Raw genomic sequence first — 22,059 nt, 5'->3', positions numbered from 1 at the left:
CACTACCATTATTTCTGTGTTGCCGGCAGTGTTGGGCAGTAGTGTCACTCAGGTAGCGACGTTACTAACTTCACTGCATTTCTCAGTGTTGTAGTGGCAGCATTACAACTTTCTGAGTCAAATAACTTTTCAATAATGAAGTAAACTTAATTGACCGAATAGCGCAGTAGCGTCCTTAAAAGTTACAAGCTATTTTCCCCAGGGAAAGCACTTAAATGCAGCAGACTTTTGTCTGCAAAGGTCTGAATAAATGTAAGGATAAAACTAAGGATAAGTAATGTAACTGACACCAGTGCTACACCGAGGCATATAGACGAGGGAAGTACTTCCATATGACATCACTTACTGATTCTGCAGTTTATTCTGCTTGCTGCCTCACTATTGGCTTTTCTTGACAAGACCCACCTTGCTCTTCCTCTGATTGGCTACACTGCATGGACATGTTCATATTCCAATATCCCCCCAAAAAGGTTTTCATTGACTGAAACATATATTTTGGAATTCTGTTTCTGAATTACTGACATAGCCAGATAGCCTTGAATGAGGCCAAGACAGAGAAATGTATTAAGTAGAAAGAGGAGAAAGAAAGAAAGTGTAATAAGCCTATTGATGATGTCATGTTAGTGACATTTTATTTTGATGTAGAGTAGCTGGTAGCTTAGCTCACTACTTTTTCCAAGTAGCTTGCCCAACACTGGTTGCCAGTAGGTAATTTTAACACATTTTTTGCCCACTACCACATGACATGGGGTAAAGAGGTCATGTCCATTTCATGTATTTCTGTGAGACTGTGTAGTTACAGCACAAATACGAATACAGCAAAAAAGAATGCAGACAATAAAACCCTCAATGCAAAAACAGAATAAATTCAGGGTGAGGAAAGACGCGCTGGTCATTTTGGCTACCTATCAAGCTACTTATCAGCTAAAATGTCTTAGTGAGGATATCAGTTCAGGATCCACCCTGACAGACTCAATCCTACCCAACAGCAACAGAGGTCCTTTCTGGTTATCAATACACACAGTGAAAGGTTTATTAATATCTGGAATCCGCGACATTAGCTGCATCAAACTCTTACCTTAATCCAATTAACTCTTAAACAATATATCTTTTCACTTAAACTGATCTATCTCAAGGCTTATGAAGTGAAAATAGTCAGTTGTCGTTTTCCTCCAAAACCCTGATGAGATTAGAGTCTTCACACCGACAGCAATCAGCAAGCTAGTGTATCCATCACCTCACCACTAGAGCCAGTTCAAGTACATCCTTCTTGAGTGGGAGTTCTAAAATGCTTGGACCTTTTTGTTATGTGCTGGCAACAGCACTTCCAGGCTTCCGCTGGCATCTTTTTTTACTTACGTTATGTATCTGAAGCAACAAGTTGCACTCTCCTTTTCCTGCATGCCTGTAAGACATTGTTACGGACTAAAAATAATGATGATCTGTAAAAGCACTGAGGTAAGCTAAAGAAAACTAACTTCCCTCGAAGTCCCTGTTAATGTCAATCTCTGAGATAAACCAGTTGGATGACACTTTAATGTCTAATTTCCAGGCGCCATTCTGCAGTAAAAGCAGATAAGAGTGATAACAGAGAGGCAGTAGATAATGTGTTAATGAGTGCAACAGACATGTCGATTCATCATGTCTTAATTAGTCTTACCTTCATTAACTTTATCTTAATAACGCTCTGCTAAAATTAATGACTCATTTAGCTAATTAGGATATCTGTGTGTGTGTAATTCTGTGCCTCGGAGCGACTTTCGCAAATGCCAAATAATCGCTTAAGTTAATTTAATAAGGCTTTGTCCTTCAATGACATAGGCTGACTTTAATTCAGAGCAGCAGTCTAACCACAGAGGGGTTTCACTCACCCGATTTTCCTGGAATGTACATCTGTGAGTGTGTGTGTGAATGTGTGTGTGTGTGAGCATGAACAGGCATGTGTCAAGGGATGAGCGCACAGAGGGGTGTGATGGGGGTGTGATCGGGTAATATGGAGGAACATGCCCAGATCCCCTGTTCCTCCACGCTACCTGCACCTACAGAAAAGGGTAAATCTGATACTTTGTCACAGTTTGCAAACAGAAGCGTCCGGTGGGGCAGAGGGGTTCACCTTATGGGTCAGCTAGCATGAACTAGCAGAGCGCCCATCTGTGTCAGCGCCGGGACTTTGGGCGGGGAGGACGGTGTGTGGCTGAGATGAAAAGAAGTGAGCGCTGGAACAAGAGATGGGCAGAGGATGAGGGAATTTTAAAAAGGACGTGCAGATTGAAACAGGGAGGAAATAATGAGGGATGAGGTGGAGAGATGGGAGGAAATGAAGGAGAAGCAGATGGAGGTTCAAGAAGAAACACACAACAGGAGCTCTGAGCAAACTTTAACAAATACAGTAAACACATACCTGACTGCAAATTACACAAGCACATGTTTGCACTAAATCAGACTTCTGTTATTGTGAGGATGAAAGGCTGCTGTAAAAGAGAACTATGTGTTGCTCACAGTTTGAGGCAGATCCATTAGTTGGGGAGTGACTTCAAGGAAATCTGAGACGGTGCGAAGGGGGTAGTTTTTCTAAGATAACCTTGGAGATAGTGACTGACAGTGGGTCAGAGATTTAGACACAGTTACGATACATAACCACAGTGATGGGAGCTACAAGGAGGATTGTGTTTCAACAATAACTAATAAATCAGTACAATGTTACAGAAAAAACACCTGTGATGCGTTAAGATTGTGAAAATAGAAAAATAACTTTGCATTCATGTCTGACGTCTGCACTTCTTTTTGGTCAGATTGATACCAAAATCACTAACATTGATATTGCATTGTTTTGCAAAGAGTCCAAAACCAAATAGTAGGATTCTTATGACCTCTTAAAGGTCTAGTGTGTAGGATTTAGGAGTATATATATTGGCACTAATGGAATATAATGTAATCAGTATCCAAAACTTCTGATTTCCTTGCCTTAGAATGAGCTGTTTATATCTACATAGGGAGTGGCTCCTTGTTTATGGAAATGTTTCTACAGTGGCTCAACGTGGACAAACCAAGCACTGGCTCTAGATAGGGCCATTCACATTTGTGCATCAACCACTATAATTAGAAGCCAATCTGTGATGAGCTGCACCTCATCTTAAACACTGATTTTTCAGTGTTTTCACCGGCTTAAAGGCACTGTATGTAAGAATGTGGCCAAAACAGTTACTGCGCTCAAATTCAAAATACTGTCGCGAATCGTGTCCGCCCCCCCTCCCCTACAGATTTGAGGTTGCTGGACAGTGGCACGCTGGAGACTGATTTGTTTGCCCACGGACGGCTGCCGTGGCAGGGCCGTGTTGCCGTGTCCGTGATCTTCGGTTTTCCAGCGGACCATTCGAGCAAGTCCGGCTTCTCTGCTGCTAACGCTGCTGCCGGGATACAGCAGAGGAGCTGGCTGCTAATGCTATGTACCGGGACACTGCTAATGCTGTTTGCCGTGCTGCTGTAGCTCAGTCATAACTGTAACTGATGCTGAGACTCTACTGACTGTGTGACTGGTAGACGGCGGTGGGTGGCGCAACAGGCCAAAACACAAATTCAAAACATAAACATGATTTGCGGACCGTAAAATATTTTTTTAAATGCGAATATTCTGGCCGTACTATTGTTGTCGGTGAGATCAGTATGTTATATGAACATTATTCCTTAGTCTCTGTGACATATTAGGAGGATTTTTGACTATTTGCTTTAGATTTCTTACATATAGCTCCTTTAAATCACTGGGTCTATTTGTTTTAGAGAGGGAGAGACCTCGATAAATCAGCTCCTGGTAAAAACCTTGTGAGCAATGAACACTAAAGGAATTCTAATGTTTCATTCGGTTGCAATCTGCTGTCCTCACCGCTATATGCCCTGAAATCCTTCTAAATCTCTCACACTGTTCCATGAGCAATGCTGACTCCCTCCTATGCATTTCTGTGTGATTTCTATTGTAAGAAAGTATAATCTTCGTCTATTGTCAAGAAATTAGCTGTCATACTGCAACCTGTTTTACCAGTTTCCTTCTCAAAGAATCACCTGGCAGTGGGCTAAGGCAGTGGTTCCCACCTGGTGGGTTGCGGCTCCCTTCTGTGTAGACCGCAAGTGACTCAAGAATGTGTCAAGTCTGTAAAAAAACACACTTTATTTTGAAGTACAATTAATTTCCTGCACAGAGCTTTTATTTTGAAGTGCCAAATGCTGCTGTTGAGTGAGTGAATCATGGACAGCTACTTAAGAGAGACAGCAAACTAGCTTGGCGACATGACAAAACTTAAGTATGATGCTGAATAAAAGGGCAAGCATGCAACGTCATCTGAAATAATCATTAGCAAATGTAATTAGAATTGTAAATACACTCCACAAATAGTCATTTATTTGATTACTACCAGATCTAGTATTATGGTGTTCTGCAGTTCTGCGTGTGGTTTGTGCAAGTAGTGTTGCCGTAGCCCTACAGAAGCAGTCAAACACTGTGTTGTCTTGCTGAGTCACTACTTTGTATTACAAAGTGTAAAACTACAATGTATTAGGAGTGTTACGTAGTCTATATCACTGTCGACTACAGATTTTGTAAAGTGTTAGCTGGGTTTCAGCAATATACTGTGATATGAAAGTTGACGGTTATCATACTGTGTACATTTCCCTATCTACAATATTGGAAGAAAAAAAATTCAACTGGACGTTCAATCTCCCCTTTACTTTAGTTATTTACTAGGGAGAGACTTTTTACACAAACTTCCATTGACAAAATGGTTTCAAGTATCAATTATAGTAATGAAATGTTTGTTCTATCAACAATAAACCTTTCATTTTCATTCCTTTAAGGGTCATTCTGACTGATAATTATATAAATTCTTTACTGCTGTGATACTGTGAAACCCCAATACTTTCTGAGACGGTTATCATACCGTGAAAACCTCATACTGTTACAACCCTAGTGTTAGTTTGTCATAAAAGTCATATTATTGTATGTCATAAAAATGTCAGTGTGTGCACTTCTCTATGTGGTCCTCAATCAAATGTTGGCTCCCTAAAATGGCACTCAGTCATCAAAACATTGAAAACCCTTAATCCTTGTTTCTTTCAGTTTTTTGTTTCAAAATGCTCCAAAATGGTCAGTTTACCTGTTAAGTTTACGAAAAATTCATCTAGGGACCCTCCTTGAGAGTTGGGTGTCAGAAAGTGTGATTGAAAATGGTCAACCTCGACATTAAATATGTGATTAGGTAATTACAGCCCTGAACTGTGATACTGTAGCAGTATATTCATACATTGCTCACTGTATTATCGTCATCAAATGAGATGAAGATATTAAAACTGTTACGTGATTCACCTACATGAATATGTCACCTTTAAATGTGTGTTGTCATATTTCTATTTATCTTTCTCTGGAGAATTTCTATTAAATAGTAGTTTATAGGTTATATCCACATGCCATAATCCACAATAATAAAATGCAGCATTTAATTGCCATTGCATGAATTAATTACATTTTCCCGTTTCTGGAAGTTATTAAAGACAGTACAGCTCATGCCAAAAAAAACTTCATAAAAGATACAGTAGGTATAGTATAAGAAAACCCCCACACTTTTTTTGTGAATTCCTCTGTCTACCTCTTTTAGAAACTACCCAGCAGACTATTGACAGATGACTGTTTGTGTCTGGATCCTTAACAAAGAGCCTCTGGTGAGAGAAATATCTGACTGCCAGCAAACATTCAAAAGGAATGTCAGTTTCATAATGAAACCACAACAGCCACTCAGGATGTGCTGCTCATGCCAGTGACAGACTGTGGTGGGAGTAAACTAGTAGCACATTTCTTCTGAGCTATCTTAAGGTTCAATTAGCCCTCTGCCCGCTGACCCTAACACTGTGTGTGAAGAGGGCGTAATTAGAGGAAATAGCATAAGTGACTCCATGCTTTCTGCCACCCTGCTTGATGACAATAGACAGTGGGGGAGGCTTCATTTCAAACTGGAAACAACAGCACTGTATATTGATATTATTCTAAAAAGGGAGTTATACCTCCACTGAGGAGATTACGGGTCTCAGTTTGGTTTGTTTGTCTGTTTGTCAGCAGGATTACGGAAAAACCACTTGCTTAGTTTTCATGAAACTTGTTGGAAGGGTGCAGCACAGGCCAAGCAACAAATCATTATATTTTGGAGCGGCTGCGAATCACAAGGCAGATACACAAATTATTTTACCCTTTGCAACATTGCGAAACAGGGCTCTCACTCTGTGAGCGCCCTTCTAGTTCAAACTGTGCTCTTCAGAGTTTTTATAGTCATTTCACAATGTGAAGAGAGCATTTTCAAAGAACAACATAACCTCCCTGACTGAACTAATTTCTCTCCGTCCCTTCCAAGCCTGTAAAAGCAGAGGCTGTTTTGTCTTGCCACAGTCATGTTTTTGCGAATTTCATATTCAAACATTGGGCTCCTTTCTTCTTAGAAGCCATTCACGTTTTACAGGATCTGGTTGAGCAGTAGCAGAAGAGTTATGCCAACCCCTCTTAACCTCACCTCCATGTGGTAATGGTCAGCTACACTTAATGAGAGGTATTCTGCTGCATTGTGCCCAGAGAAATAAAAAACATGTGCATGGTTCTGGCTTTGCAACAGCTGACCATGCGAGGGGAAAAATTTAGACTAATAGTCAGGAGACAATGCATTTTCAGTTCATGCTGGTCCAAATATACTGGCTTAACAGAGATTCAGCACTTTGTGTATCCCAGAAAGCAGGCTGCAACTTTGCCAGAGCTGGGACACCACACTGCTAATGACATTGTTAAATTTGCCATCATGCAAGTGGCTTTGATAATTAGTAAATATAAAAATCTGTCACTCCTTATTTGCATATATTTCAAATCTTTTCAATTCTTGCTGTTAGTTTGTAACTATGGGTAAGGTAGGGAGTGGTCTTGTTGAGGAGAGTCGTCTGTTCTCCCTCTCCTGAGACAGGGCAGCTGTGAACTATCTATCTCTATCTGTCTGTGTGTGTAGGTGTGTGTGTGAGTGTGTTACAGTATTTGGAGCAGTAAGAGCCACTGTCAGCACCTTTAACTAGTCCCCACAGTGCAGCATGGCGGTAAATAAGCTTTCACGCCTTTCAGCCTCTCACTTAAGAGAACACATCCTCGTACATAGCTTTTAATTAGGGACTCAAAAGATCAGTGTAAACACACACAGACGTGAGGAATAACATCCCTTAGAGCGGCACATCATTTACACAAGTTATTTGCGGTACTCTGTGGTACATTTAATTTCGCTGACTAACTTCTGACAGCATACATCATCACAATGCAACCCGCGGGCTGATTTTAATCATTTCTGTCAATGCAAACCATGAAAACTGTGTTTCACTGATGCAGATATTTAGGAGTTTTGGAAACCTATGCACTGTTTGCTTTTGGATGGGGTAAGATAAACGGCACTGAGTCATGTTAGGGGTAATTTAATGCATCATCAGGCTACAGAGACAGGGTCTCTGATCAAAGATCCTCAGTCACTAAATGTATACAGTTGGGAGGGCTTGTGGAAGTGTGTGTGGTGTGCTCACTAACTTGCTCAACAAAAACTAAAGTATGCAGTAATTTGATCATCAGTCATCACCTGTACCCTCTGTAGTTAAAGAAGTATTTTACAGCTGAAAAGAGTCTTTTCATAAAACTGGGCTGTATATACAGGAGGGGGAAAAATACAGCATAGTATCACAATGTTTCTGTGTGGCAATATCGTATCGTCACACAGTTCCAAGTATCGGTTTTTATTATATCAATTATTGATATTTATGCAGCCTACTTAAATCTAATAATCAATTGTTTTTTCAGTCCAAAAGATACATTTTGCTGCAGCAAAAAATGGCTGAAGTGAGATGAATATACTGAAAACTTCATCTTATTAGATAAAACAGATGTTGACCAAGCTTTCCAGTTTACAGTTGAAAAACGATAACAAATCGCAATATATCATAATATGTTTTAAAGCAAGTCCCACCCATAGCTGTATATGCAAAAGAAAGATGCAAATACTTTTGAAATTTGTGCTATATGACCACAGGAAACAAAAGGGAGAGGGCTGTGGCATTCGTTTTAGCTCCTGCTGGGTGATGTAATGCAGCCTGGCTGTTCTGACACAGGAAGCAATATGGCGGCCAGCTGGTAATAAACAATCTCAAATTACGGATAAGATAAAATATGAAAGAAATAGGCATTGCAGTAAAAGAATCTTGGGTTATATTTTCCGTTGTTGTATGATTTGATCTCTGTATTTTCAGTAACAGTAACAGTATGGCGTCTGCTTCTTGTTCACAAATTCTCCTGTAACAGCCAAACAGTGCACTAAAATATGTTTCTGTTTTTACAATTTGATCTGAGTTCTGTCCAAATTTGAGAGAGAGTAGGGGGTCTCTCTCTCAATCTGCTGCTATTATACTCTTTGTGTCTGTGGTGGTCGGCATGTGAAAATGTGGAAGTACAATCTGTTGTTCAAACAACTGCCCTTAAGCCAGCTAAAAGCCAAATGGATTTTCCCCAGCTCTACGGAGGATACAAATGGAATTGAGCTGAGACATGAGCAGGGAGATCTGGGCACTGGTAAGATGGACGGAAGTTCATTTACACATGTGACAAAGTATCCCTTTAATCATGTAATATCTGACTGAATTATGATTTCTTTAGGTTCTAAAATAAATACTGCAACTTAGAAATATGGCCCACAAACTGCTGAAAGAAATGATATGTGAAATGCAAAACAAGTGTCACACTGAAGAAATATCCTCAAGCTTCACACCTAAATGAAACCCAAGAGCTGTGAGTGTTTGCCTCTGCTGCAAATCCCTGTCTGACTCCAGACCAATATGCTAATTATGAGACTCTACAGACTCCATAAAAGCTTTAACTTTATTACTGAACACTTCATAATTCCATAAACTGAGCTGCCATCATAAATCACACACAAGCACACACACACACACACCCACACACAAGCACACACACACACACACTTTCTGTCCTGGTTACTACACTGATGTGATGTACACACAGAGAAAAACATCAGGTTGTGTTATGAGATCGCATGGCACGCACCCCCAGGTTCTGTCTCCAGATCTGTTACTCAGCCCAACAACACCAACAAACTGTAAATGAGACTCATTTTATTGCCATGACAAAGATGCGATCACTGAACTCCTTACCCTGACAGCGTGATATCAGCGATGACAAGACAATAGACCTCTCTATGAGTCTATGAGTAACCAACAACAACTGGGCCGTCTCCAACCTAAGAAAGACATATCACATCTCCTGTAATAACACTGGAAGAATGCTGTTGAAACAAACAAAAGGGTGTACACTTACAATTATTAATCCAGGCTGATGTTTGTATAGAGTTCCGTGTGTCTGAAAGAGTGTGTATGGGAGCGAGCGCCTTTGGGTGCGCGAGAGAGGGAGAGCCTGTGGATGAGTCCAGCCTTGGAGTAGTGTTGGGGGTTGGAGTAACAGCAGATGAGTTTAAGTGGGCAGTAATATCAGTCCTCGCTACATCACTCTACCATCTGCCAACCACTGATCATTAGCATCCCTCTCTCTCTCCCTATGTTTTTCAAACATAAACACAGTTGTGTTTGTGTGTGTGTGCATACACACACACACACACAGTTCCTTCCTTAGCTACTGGTGTGATGTGAAAAATCATACTGGTGTTTGGAAGTGTTGATGCGTCTCACAGGGTCACCTGGGAAAAGAGCGGTGACGTCAGCCGCTCTCAGAGGAGGACAGGGGCTGGCAATGGGCATGCCCGCCTGCTGCCTGCCTCTGTGGGGAACCTGGGAGTGTGCAGTATTTGGCAGAGTGTGAGCAAGATAGGGAGAGACAGGTAGGCAGGTATACACAGTGAATGAAATGTGTGGGTGGGGAATCACAGATGCGTTTGCCTCCCTACGGAGAAAGGATGTGCCGGGATACAAACATCATGCCACAGTGATCCAGCGAACGAAGAAACACTTATCCGTGAGTCATTCATGGAGACTGGGTGACTGAGTGTGTGCTCCAGATGCCACAGACACATAAAAAAGGCTACAGTATGTACAGCCTCTGGTTCCCAAATGACAAAGATTTACAACTCTCCAAAGTGCTGTACACAGTAGAACAGCCTGCCTGGTAACCATTCACAATATTCCAGCAGAACAGCAAATCTTTCCTTTGCAACAGTCCAACGCATGACTTCATATGATCCGTTTTCTGTATGTTGTCATTCAGAAGACTCACTCACACACGCATACAAACACATCAGTGAGTATTAATTTGGAGACATGTGTCATCACATCGAATTAATGCAGCTCACTGTCAGAGCCTATTAGCAAAATGTCCACTGAGCTCAGACCACAATCCACTTAGCTTGAGCTTCCATAAAACACACACACATTAACGGAGCCACATAGAGTCCTGGCATTGCATGTGGTTGTCATCAACACACACTGTCACCACCATGCGGCAATGGAACAGCCACATATCCAGCACCTAAAGACCAAGTACTTTCAAGGCCATCCTGAAGCTGTACTTCCCTGTATCCATATATTTGCACTTCTATATTCAGAATCATAAAGGAAAGCACATGGACCACACCATGTGTTTCTTTCTGCCAATACACATTCTTTTACATGTACATTCATGTGTATTTGTGTCTGTTTGTAATTTAGGCCATGCTTGTGAATGTCCTCATATCATCAGGCAGCTTTATGTGCAGATTCCTGTAAATGCAAAGACCAAAATCTCACTCACGATAGTTGGATTTAACTACAGTCAGGCCAACAACAGCAGTGCACTAAAACAAACAACGGTTCAGGTGTGTTGCCACAGGTGATAAGCTCAGTTTGAATAATACATCTAATTATTTCAAGGCTTAACGAATGCCAAATACTGCACAGTGTATACTATCATATTTCTATGGGAAAGGATATTAAAACTTTGGAAAGCTTTCACTGCAGCAGTTATTTTCTTCTTTGTCCTGGCAATTAATATGTAAGATAATTACTCTGGTTTTAAGTTACAGTATATCAGGGATCCTCAACTTGCTTTGCCCAGGGGCCAATTTTTGCTTCAATAATATTTACCAGATAAAACGAATAAACAAAGCAAATCCAGTCGCAGCAGGTCCGCACAGGTCGGGTGTTTTTTTCCTGATGGTTCTATTCTGATGCTTTTGAATATACGTCGACTGATAGTGGGTTTTTAATGGCCGATATGATAACGATAGAATGGAGCAGGAAAAAAAAACGTTAGCCAATTAATTGTCCGATAACACCTGGATGGTCGCGCCCTGAAGCCAGGAATTGGCGCCCATGGTACCGGGCTGGTTTTAGGAGGAGCTTTCGGGGGATCAAACTGTGCAATTGAATTAATCAATGGATAATTACGTGGCTCTATTATTTGGAAGAGAGTAGGCCGACTTCAAACTGGTAAGTAAAGGTAGATAGTTTCTTATCCTTGTATCGTGTAGGTCTACAAAGAGCTTAAATGTGGCCTGCTCATAAATGACAGGACACAGAATAAAATCACTTTTATGTGGGACTTTATTTCCCAGCTGCACTTGAACACTGTAAGAACAATATTGAAATTGTTAGAATCGAGCAAAGCAGACAATCACAGAACAGCTTCGAGAGACAAATACAGTGGGGGGAATCGGCTAAAAATAAGTCTCTTATAACATAAACGCGAAAAAAACAGCCTTGTGGTTAAATTAGCTGTTCTCAGGACAAAGTCACATTCTTTATCGCCAGAAAAATGCAAGGATAATTGCTTTCTGAGAAAATTATGTCTTATGTACAGTGAGAAATGAGATTGGGAGGTTGTTGAGCATTTATGGCTGGGGGACACTGAGTGCCGGCCCCTCCTGGTCTCAAAGTAATTGTGAGTTTACCGGCTGCCGCACCCCGTTCTGCCGCTGTAGCCGGAGTACCACAGAAGTATGATGGTAACCACAAAAGCAGTACCACGGCTCATGTTTACTGCAGTAAATTATCGTCACTGCAAATACCGTCCAGCCGTAGTTTACAGTCGTTTAGAAATCAGAAATCAATTTCACATACATTGTTAGTGCAAGGCAAATCTAAAGCACACACCACCTTCACTTTGCCTGTGGGGTACTCTATGCAAAAGGATCATGGCTATACTCACCTGACCAGTCGAGGATACAGCCATCGGCCACTATCGGAGCCCCATTCTACCATTAACGATAGTTTATATAAGGTTCTATTGGTGCTGATGGATCGGCCAAACTGATAAATTGGTCGAATGTCTAATTTTGAATGCGCTCTAATCCCTTATTTACGCTCAAAGTAAATTCATTCATTTCATTCATTTTCCATAACTGCTTATCCTGTTAGGAGTCACAGGGGGCAGGAGCCTATGCCAGATGACAAAAAAATAGACTTTCATCATGAATTAGAAAATGTTATGGGCTCCAGCCAGCACCATATCAGAGGTCAGATTGGCCAGCTGGCTGTAAGGTGATTATCATTATACATATTTGATTACAATGACCAAACTTTGTTTTACAGGGCCCTCTGTGTCACTGTGCATGCTGTGCGAACATGATGGTGTCGTTGAAATGAATGAGGAAGCCACATTGCTTTTTACGCATTGCTAATGTTGGTCTGAACAGTGTTTTACTCCTCACAGCACAGTGATGTTTAGCTCAAACCACCACCAAGGTCATCGTGAGCGCAGCCAAATGGCAGTGAGACACTTGACAGCATGTCAATATTGGCAACTCAGGACGGGGTTTAGCCAATCAATAGCAAAGACACCGAGCCACAAGCTTTCACTGAGCAAAGACACAGAGTCAGATCTGTTTTCATCACTCATCAGCTCGTAATGGAACTATGGTAATCTGATCCAGGAGATGCTTTCTTAACCATAAAATCTTCACATACATGTCCACCTTTCACTCTGAGGATTCGAAGTAGAGAACACCCATTTCAAATACTATGCAGTCAGCACTACTTAACAGGCAGTCAGCACAATGGTGAAGTGGAACGTGTTGCACACACAATGTGCTTGTGTGTGTGTGTGTGTGTGTGTGTGTGGGTGCTATTGATATTGTCCAGGAAAGTGGGTATTTGGTTCTAAAACAGGCAATTACAGAGACCGCAGCAACCAATACAGACTTGGCATATTGTGTGTGAGTAACTGTTTAAATTTTTATTTTTGACAATATTATTATTATTTCACCACAGAAATGTTTTCACTACATGATCAATAGCTCCATTATGTCCCCCCAATGAGAGCTGGAAATGATTGATCAAACGGCGAACATCTGCAGTAATAATTCAGTCCTTCCAGATTCAATTTTCGATGAAGTGTGTGTGTGTGTGTGTGTGTGTGTGTGTGTGTGTGTGTGCGCATGTCGGGGTTGAAGCTGAAGTGGGTGTCTGTCCTGGTCCTTGTCCCAGGCTGTGCTCACCAGGGTCGTAAAGTTATCCACTGTCACCACAGGACTATTGGATGGCTGTCAGCACGCTAAATTAAAAACCACAAGCACGCAGCGTTTAATTTCTGTGTTTTTACCCCTAACGGAGTGGGACTGCCTGCCGCCGCGGTGCTGAGAAGTCTGTGTGTCTGCGTGCACATGGATGCACGCTTAGATGTGTGTGTTACCTTAACAAAGCCCCTCTGTGCTAAGTGTTCTGCTGTCTCTCCTGCCTATCTTTCTACGGGGAGAGAGCCAGACAGACTGACCCAATCTAATAGCATTACATAAAACAACATGGATGAATAATTTGTCTGTTATGAAAGTGTTTTTTTGTCTTATTATAATAGAATAAAGTATATGATGAATGGTTGAACTGAGGCATGACCTGTTCCATCAGCACAGTCTCATTTAAATCAAATTAGTCCAAATGACAAGACAATTAAGCCTGACCAAAAAGTTGCGTCTGAGGAAATTCAAGGAACAGAGGAGCCAAGAGATAGCAAGAAGTCTTAAGAGATAATTATGTGTCTGTACAGATTAGCATACTGTTGGTGAACTTGGTAAACAACAGTTATTCAAGGCTCCAGCGTGATTAGTGGCTTAACAACAGAAGAGCAGTAGACCAAGTTATACTGTTTACAAGCTCGAAATTAAACTTAATAGCCTAAATTGTACACTGTTCAGCAATCAAAGTTATAAGTACAGTTTTTCATTAAAAGTCAGTGAAGCCCGACTGAAGGACAAAAACTTTTGTGAGTTCAGCAGATTTGATTGAATGAATGGAGTGTTCTGTTTAATAAAACAAAGTCGGGATGTAAATGTGAACTTTGGTGCACTCTGTGGTATCCACATTTATCGACCAAAACAGACCTTTCACCATGTAATCAACTATATTAGCGTTCAGCCATTTCAAATACGTGACACTTCTGTGACCTCCGTTGTAAAGAGCACAGTGCATTGGAGACGCTGCAGATGCCCTTTAACAGCCTGCACCGTAATGCAGAAGTGAAGAGAGAAACGGATGTGACCAGACAGTTATTAAAAAAGAGGAAATAAAAGTCTGATGACAAAACTTCAGACCTTCTCCCAGATTTATACAAAGTGGAAAGGTGTTTATAATCTAAGGTCATCCTGTTTAGATGGAAGTAAAACAGCTCCAGAAGGCTTCACCAGCACTGCAGTGCAAGCTGAAATTTTTTTACTATAAAACTACAGTCGAAATTCTTGTAAAGGAAAAAGCCCATTACCGGATATTTTTACATTATCATGACTCAGCTATTGAGTGCTTTAGTCTTAATCCCAGTTCAGGCCAAAGATTTGCATCAAGGTGAGCTGAAACAGGCAACTACTTGCAGTGCGCCATTCTGCAACATTCTACAAACCTGCCAGTTCACACCAATGCAGCTATATAACATGGTGTATCTTCTCTATGCAATAACTCTCTGTACTTGAGGTCTGATTTCCAGCTTTTCAGGCTTATTTTGTTGCTGATTATAATTTGTAGCTTCTCAAAATATAAGTGAGGATAGTGATACTGCCTTGATTTGATGAACCCAGACTACTTAATCATCATATTAATTTCAGGCAAATTTGAAATACATCATTGCAAGGATCAAGGACTTTGGCTTTTGTCTGCCATCTTTCCTATTGGAAGCTCGTTAGGAAGGGCTCTCATAAATGCCAATGTGACAAGGAGGAATGATTACATCGAGCAAACTCTGTTTCAATTTACATATGGCCCCCCTTACTATTGTTTTAAGACAGAGTTGACAAAAAGTGAACCTATCCTTTAAGTTAGGTGACTGCAATTTGCTTATTAAAAAAGGCTGAATTTATGGTTAGATACAGGTCAACATTCAGAATGTGACAGATATATAGTTCTAATAGTAGTATAAATCTACGCCTATTTACCACACTATAGGCCTTTTCCTTGCAATTCAGGATGTCAACGATTGACCGTTAATGGGTTAACCTCAGGGAATATGTTTGACCAGTCATGCATGTTTGCCTATAGGTTAATTTGTTATGCATCAGTTTACTGCACTGCGCATCACCTGGGTCTGGTGGGAGCTAGTTAACAGCGCCACTTATTCGGTGATAACTGCTAGTAACGCTGGTGTCCCGACCCAACAGTGTGCCCGTGGAAACATTGTGCCCATATCTAGTCTCCCTCTAGGTCACCCTGATAAAACCCACTTTAAAGTTGTTAACTAAGTCAATGTTATCACCATTAGCTCTGTTAGCATCACTAGCGATGTCAGCGCGACTAGTGATGCTAACAATCATTAGTTAACAATGATAAAGAGGTTTTGATGGTCACCATATTTCTGTAGTGGTAATTGCAAATAAGTGGCATCACTAGCTGGCTTGCAACTAACCCAGGTGATGCACAGTGCAGAGTGGCCAGGGTTTATGTTAGCTAACTAGTTGAGGTTGTGGGGTCGGCAGTAGGCACTACATTTTCACATGTTAATGCAGTGAGCCAGCTGTCCGACAGCAAAGCTGATTGAAAATGAAATAAAAGTCACAAAACATAAAAATTTAACTACCTCTAATAAAGCTCACTAAATCAATGGGAGGCCGGACTGAAAGGAAAGGCCTCTTTTATTACACTCCATTTTGCGCTTTTCTTTCTTTTCTTTTTTTTTTTTTTTTATAAAAATTGGTTACTGGTTAATGGGTGTCAGGTTATCAAAAGCTAAATAAACCAAAGCTGTCATCCCTAAACGCAATGACCTCTATATCATATGTTACGCCACACTCCATCATGTGTTTCCTTTTAAACAATTGGTTCCTGACCTTTGGGTCTCAGTGGACACAAAATCAATTTGAGGGGTCACAAAATGATTAATGGCCTGAACACATTTTTTTTCTCTAGTATTTATTTTTTGTCTAATGCCCCTCTGGATACTTTAACATTGTCTGGTCACTGTTTTTAAGCACCAGCAGCACTCAAAGGACACATTAATTCATCATTCCTTCTCTTACATGGCTGTGTGTTAGGTATAGGTGTTGGACATACAGTATACACTGTCACAAACCAAAAGAAGCTGCTTTACTTTAATGTTTTAAAGCAGACTATTCCTTTAAATTGACCTACAGTAGCATGGTGGGTGGCAATTAAATCAAACCTGATAATGATTTCAACATTTTTCCCAAACGCTTGAGCTCTCTCGTGTGCACATTGGAGACTCTGACAGGCAGATTATTATCTGACGCAGTAAATCCCTGACGAATTGCTGTATAAAGTATCTCTTCCAAGAATGTCTACAAAGACATTACGAGAGGTCTGGTTGAGCTTTAGCATATCAGTTGGAGAGAGAATGGTGGATGGGGTGTATAATCCATGGTCATCCTGTTTAAATAGAAAACCAGCACCATTAAAGGCTGGGCTTTAAACAATACTCAGCACAGTCTATCGTCCTTTAGCTATTTTGCATGTAAACTATAGCTATATCTTCCGATTCCAGACATGATGCAGTATTTCTCAATCTTACTCATCTACTTTTATTGTATTAAACCTATGATTTTCAACATTATCAAAAATGTTATTGGGCACATCCCATAAAAAAAACCCTGCCCGAACTTGTTGCAGCTGCTGGTTTTACAGGAGAAGGGGAACACAAGTCATAATCATGGAAAGAGAGGATGTTTATTCTGGCTGGATTTCTCTGTCTCTGTGACTGTTAAATGTCAACAGTGAGTCTGGAAAGAAAACTCATTTTCTTGTGGCATTCCCTTGTAATAAAGACTGTTTTCTCCTGCAGACTTTTGTTGACAGAAAATATCTTAAGACCAGTTCCTTTTATATAAAGAGTGTTTGCTCTACTTTGAACTTTTCCAGCAAGAGTCAATGGTTAATAATTTCTGTATTTTTCTCAACAACCTGAATCAGTGAGAAACGTCGACTGCACACTGACATACAGATTATTATCTGACGTGGTAAATCCCTGACGAATTCCTGTGCAGAGTCTATCCTCCCACAAAGACTACGCAGACATATCAGAGGTCTGGTCAAGCTTCAGCATATCATATAGCCAGGATGGAGAGAGGGTACGTCCTGTAGTTGACTAAAAGTGAGTGGAACCATCTGTGGGGCATTAGAGCTTTAGTATGCAGCCCTTGTCTTCAGCTGTATGAAAATACACACCGGTCTCTTTAATCTGACCTGCCCAGCCTTACTATTTATTATTTCTACCTGAGACGGAAATGTTTGGTAACTGGACCTGCACTGGACTGACGACTGCACGGACTCTAGGTGACTGTAGAAGATGAGGAGCTTTAGATAGGTGTGTCCAGGAGCACTGCTAGCAATTACGGACCAACTGAGAACAGTGCAGTTTGGGTCCTGAGCGGGCGTTCAGACAAAGAATTGCAAAAAATGCAAAGTGAGACATGAAATGTGATCCAGGAAATCCAGGTTGGGAAACAGATCCCTGAGTTTGAAAGCTCATTGGATGCCAAAACACTGAACAGCATTTTACAATCCTGAGCCTACACTGATTATTATGACACACTTGTCTTGAATTAAGTGGCTGAAAAACAGTCAACGTGTCATTTCCTATTAATTCTTAAGGGGGAAGGGGGGAAGCCCGTCAGTTTCCGCTTGACTACTTTGGGGTCAGCATGTCTATCTTCAGTTTTAAGTGGATTACAATGATAAACTGCACTTGTCTGGGATCCCGTTGGTAGACGGAACACTTGATAGCAACTGGGATTGTTCCGCAGCAAATAAGTCAACACATGATGCAGCATGGCGAGAATGCAAAGGGAAATAGAAGCAGGTGAATCGTTGTTGTTTAGAAAGGAGATAGCACGGACATATGAATCAAGATTTTTTTAATTTTTTTTTATTATTAATCATGCAGCCCCATCTAGCACTGCTGCGCCGTACCCCTGCTGCCATGACTGCAACTTCACACCACACTGAGAGTGTTTCAAAAGTGGAGCATTTTGCCTCCCTGGTTTTGTAGACTTGCAGATTTTGTTGATTTGATCTTTTTTACTTGATATTTGTGGTTCTACAACAAAATCAAGGAAGTAAGTGAGCAGGCAACATATTTCATTGTGTGTACTGTTATTTCCCTTGTGTTGTGCTATCGCCTACAGACAAAGTTAATGCTGTTGAAAGTCCACTTATGAATGGCATGGATCAAAGATTAGTGGCTGTGTTTTAGTTATTAAAAATCCATCCTTATCATTATACTGTATCTACGTTTCACATACAGTGCCTGTTAGCAGAGAACTCGATCTGCTCTGTGAAATGTGCCGCTCCATCACAAATATACGAGGCATGTATTTTTCTGGGACGCCTCTGAAACCTGCTGCGTCGCTTCTGCTGGAATTGTCTAGAGTGGGCACGATCAGCTCGGGCGGCTGCCTTGCAGAGATCTGAGTGCGCGCACTACTTTAGTTAACATATTGTGTAGTGAGGAGAGCTGATGTATGACATTCCTGATCCCGAATGAGTGATTGTGATTGATCAGGTGAGTGTCTGTGGCTGCCGCTGCCTAATGGGAAAAGCAGCTGGACCACAGACAGAGCGTGGGAGAGAGTGTGTCTTTGATTTGTCACAGTGCTACCGAGGCCACACTAAACCAGTCAAATCTGACAAATTTCTTTTTAAAAGTCTGCTCTGTTTGAGACTTCCATCCAAATCCACATACGCCGGTATTTTCGCCATGCAGTTTTTCACTGGGTCTCCCATCATTCCCACCCTTGAGTCTATTTCTTCCCCTCTTCACCTTTTTTTGGTGGGGCAGCAGCTGTTAGTGACACCGCAGACTGGTGTCTGCGTGTGCGTTTGTCAGTATCCATCTCAGGGATATGGAAAGTGTGTGAGTGGAAAGTGTCTTCTGGCACTGTTATTGTTTTCCAGTCACCGATGCATCACGTGATGAGTGAACAGCATAACAAAAAGGAGAACAGGAGACAGATCTCTCTCACACACACGCTCTTAATATTATTTTGTAAATTTTACTGTGCCAATTTCTTTTCTCTGGGTTTTGTCACAGGTGGCGAGAAGCTGTGTGTGTGCGACAAGGTGTTGATTTACACACACAGCAGGAGCTCCACATGGTAACCAGGACCAACCAAGAAAGAGTAATAAAAACAACACCTTGTGAGTTTACTCTGTAGAGAGAAGAGGAGGGGTATGAGCTCAATAACAATTGAAAGTTAAATAGTGTAAACATTTTTTTCAGGACTTGGGGGGTGAGTGGCACCCTTAGGGAGCTTGGTGGGACGCTTAGGGTGCACAAACACACATGCTTACAAATATGACCCTTACTTAAGTTGTGTATTATTAATGATATTGCCAAGGGGGTTGCAGTTGAGGTGTCCTTTTGTCGTATGACCCCTTTATTACCATTATATCTAAAGTAATCTATTACATGAAACTGAAAGCACAAGCACTGAAATTGGAGCACACTCAGCATAACATCTGCATGGCGCTTTAGCAGTAATACTATCACACCATGAGCCATAAATGTATATCATTTCAACTGTTATTTACACCTGACCCATTACACATTGAAAGTTTTATTAATGGTAAAAGCAGCATGTGTGAAAGTGCTTGCACACACACAGACACACACAAAGACTCCTTGCAGGTCATCTGTCTGGCCTCAACACCTGGTCAGTGAGAGGAAATGAGTGGCGAGCCATCTCAGGACAATGGCCACAGTGTCCGTCCAGCTCTGACCTCTCACACACTCGCAGCCAGTTCACAGAAAACAGTCACGGCACCATGGGAGGCCTCGACCAATTGCACACTGCACTGGCCTCCGTGACACTGTCCATGTATCCTGTTGCTGTCAGCATCCTTTCTCTCTCGCTCTCTGTCTCTCATTCCTTCTTGTTCTTTCATCCTCTGTCTTTCTTTTGCTTTCTGTCACACTTCCTCTCTCCTTGAACTTTAGGTATTTGGCACAGAGCGTTATAAATGCAGCGAGAGGCAAAGATGAGATGACATGTAGCAACACTTGGGGGCAAACACTGTCTTCTAGAAATTATATTTTTATGTCACTAAACTGTTTTCTTAATTGTTGAGGGAAACGTCTCTTTCACTTAACGAAACACTCCAATCATGTACTGTGTAGGCTTCCGAGGAAGGTGGTTGAGGAGGATGGCGGGAACACAAAGTGCAGGACCTTGACACTTGATCCATGGCCAGACTCCTATGGCCTGTTACATTTTAATAAAAAACATAGTAACAAAGACTTCTGTTTCAGATTTTGGCAACAAATGCACTTCAGTTAAGGTTAGAGTAAGTCATGATTTTGGAAGAATGTTAATATAAATGGTAACTAAAACCATGGCTGAAACTATTACCAAGTGAAAATTTCTACTGATACATTCAGTATCAACATTTTTGTGTCATTCCAGGTATGTTAATTGGCTGCATTTCCTCATTATGTTAATAGAAAGCATTAATCGCTCTGAATTACATTTCCCTCAAATCGTATTTACTGTTTCAAATAACTTGTATATAAACATAATATCTAGGAGATGGGGCTCGTTACTAAGAACTATAGACTCTTAGCCCAGGATGGCATTAGATTCTCGGCCTAAATTGTTATCCCAGCCCGGCCACAACACGCATACACATACAATGTCCTTGTATATGTGAGGGAACAATTTTGGTTGCAGCATGGGTGTGCATTTCGAAGTTTCTGCTAACACAGTAAATCAAAATTGCAGAGGAAACAGTATATTTAAGCATATATAAATACAAATGGAAGCAACAATCATGACAGGGAGTGAACTGATACGTTACGCTAATAGCTATCCCACCAGACTGCTTTGTGCTCTTTTTATTTTCTCTCGAACCACACGCTGAGCTGCTCTGCCAAACCACAAACTAAGAACAAGGGATGTTAAGAGATGTGAGAATGGGAAGAGGAAAGAAAAGCAGAACCAAGGAGGTGGGTGTGAAAACAGGTCATGTAAGCTGTAGAATGTGTTTGCTTACAGCCCATTCACCTCCAGAGCAGGGCGGGGGTGAACAGGCTCTATATATAACTGCAGCGAGGGTGCTTTGGTGTGGCTGCTCATCTCTCTGCCCTATAACTGACTCCAACTCTATAGACTACAAATGTACTAAAGTACAACCGCAGCTTCCTCTTAGCTTTCATTAAAGCCCAAGCTAAACAGAGACGGACCGAGACAGAGCTCCCTTCTCAGACTCATTAAAAATCACTTTATCCACAATATCCTTTTTTTCCTCGTATATGGTCAAATAAAACATTTTTTCGGCACGTTTAAAGGTATGACATACAGTATATTCAGCTCCACTTGTTCCAGGACTTTATTAAAAGTTCATCATATAAAGTGAAATATATCCAAAGTATTATATTTTATAAGTGGTCTAGTGCATGAAATGGAAATTCTTTTCCTTGTGGATCATTATATACACATTTCGCGAAACTTTTGAAACTTTGGAGCAATGTTTGTCTGCACACAACGGGGCTGAAAAGGTAACACAGATCAGAAGTAAATTTTAAAGTTTACGTAAAGGGCGAACCACAACACCCCTGAATGGGAGAGAAGCTGAGGCTGTACTTTA

General features: G+C 41.1%; 1 protein-coding gene across 2 annotated transcripts in view; it reads right to left on the bottom strand.

Moving 5' to 3' along the window:
• Positions 1–22,059, bottom strand: part of sema3ab (sema domain, immunoglobulin domain (Ig), short basic domain, secreted, (semaphorin) 3Ab) — a 79,312-nt gene that overhangs the window by 47,850 nt on the left and 9,403 nt on the right. Inside the window, exon 1 of one of the 2 annotated variants that reach the window (XM_078167939.1) lies at positions 9,380–9,456. The exons of the other annotated variant lie outside the window; for it this stretch is intronic. The gene's annotated coding sequence lies outside the window, so the exon portion shown is untranslated. Of the gene's footprint in view, positions 1–9,379; positions 9,457–22,059 lie in introns of those variants that run through there. 2 annotated transcript variants of the gene reach the window in all.

The sequence above is a fragment of the Epinephelus lanceolatus genome, chromosome 5 (assembly GCF_041903045.1).
Source record: "Epinephelus lanceolatus isolate andai-2023 chromosome 5, ASM4190304v1, whole genome shotgun sequence".
Classification (NCBI taxonomy): domain Eukaryota; kingdom Metazoa; phylum Chordata; class Actinopteri; order Perciformes; family Serranidae; genus Epinephelus; species Epinephelus lanceolatus.
Note: the sequence above shows the minus strand (reverse complement) of the source record. Positions and strands in the feature narration are given on the sequence as shown.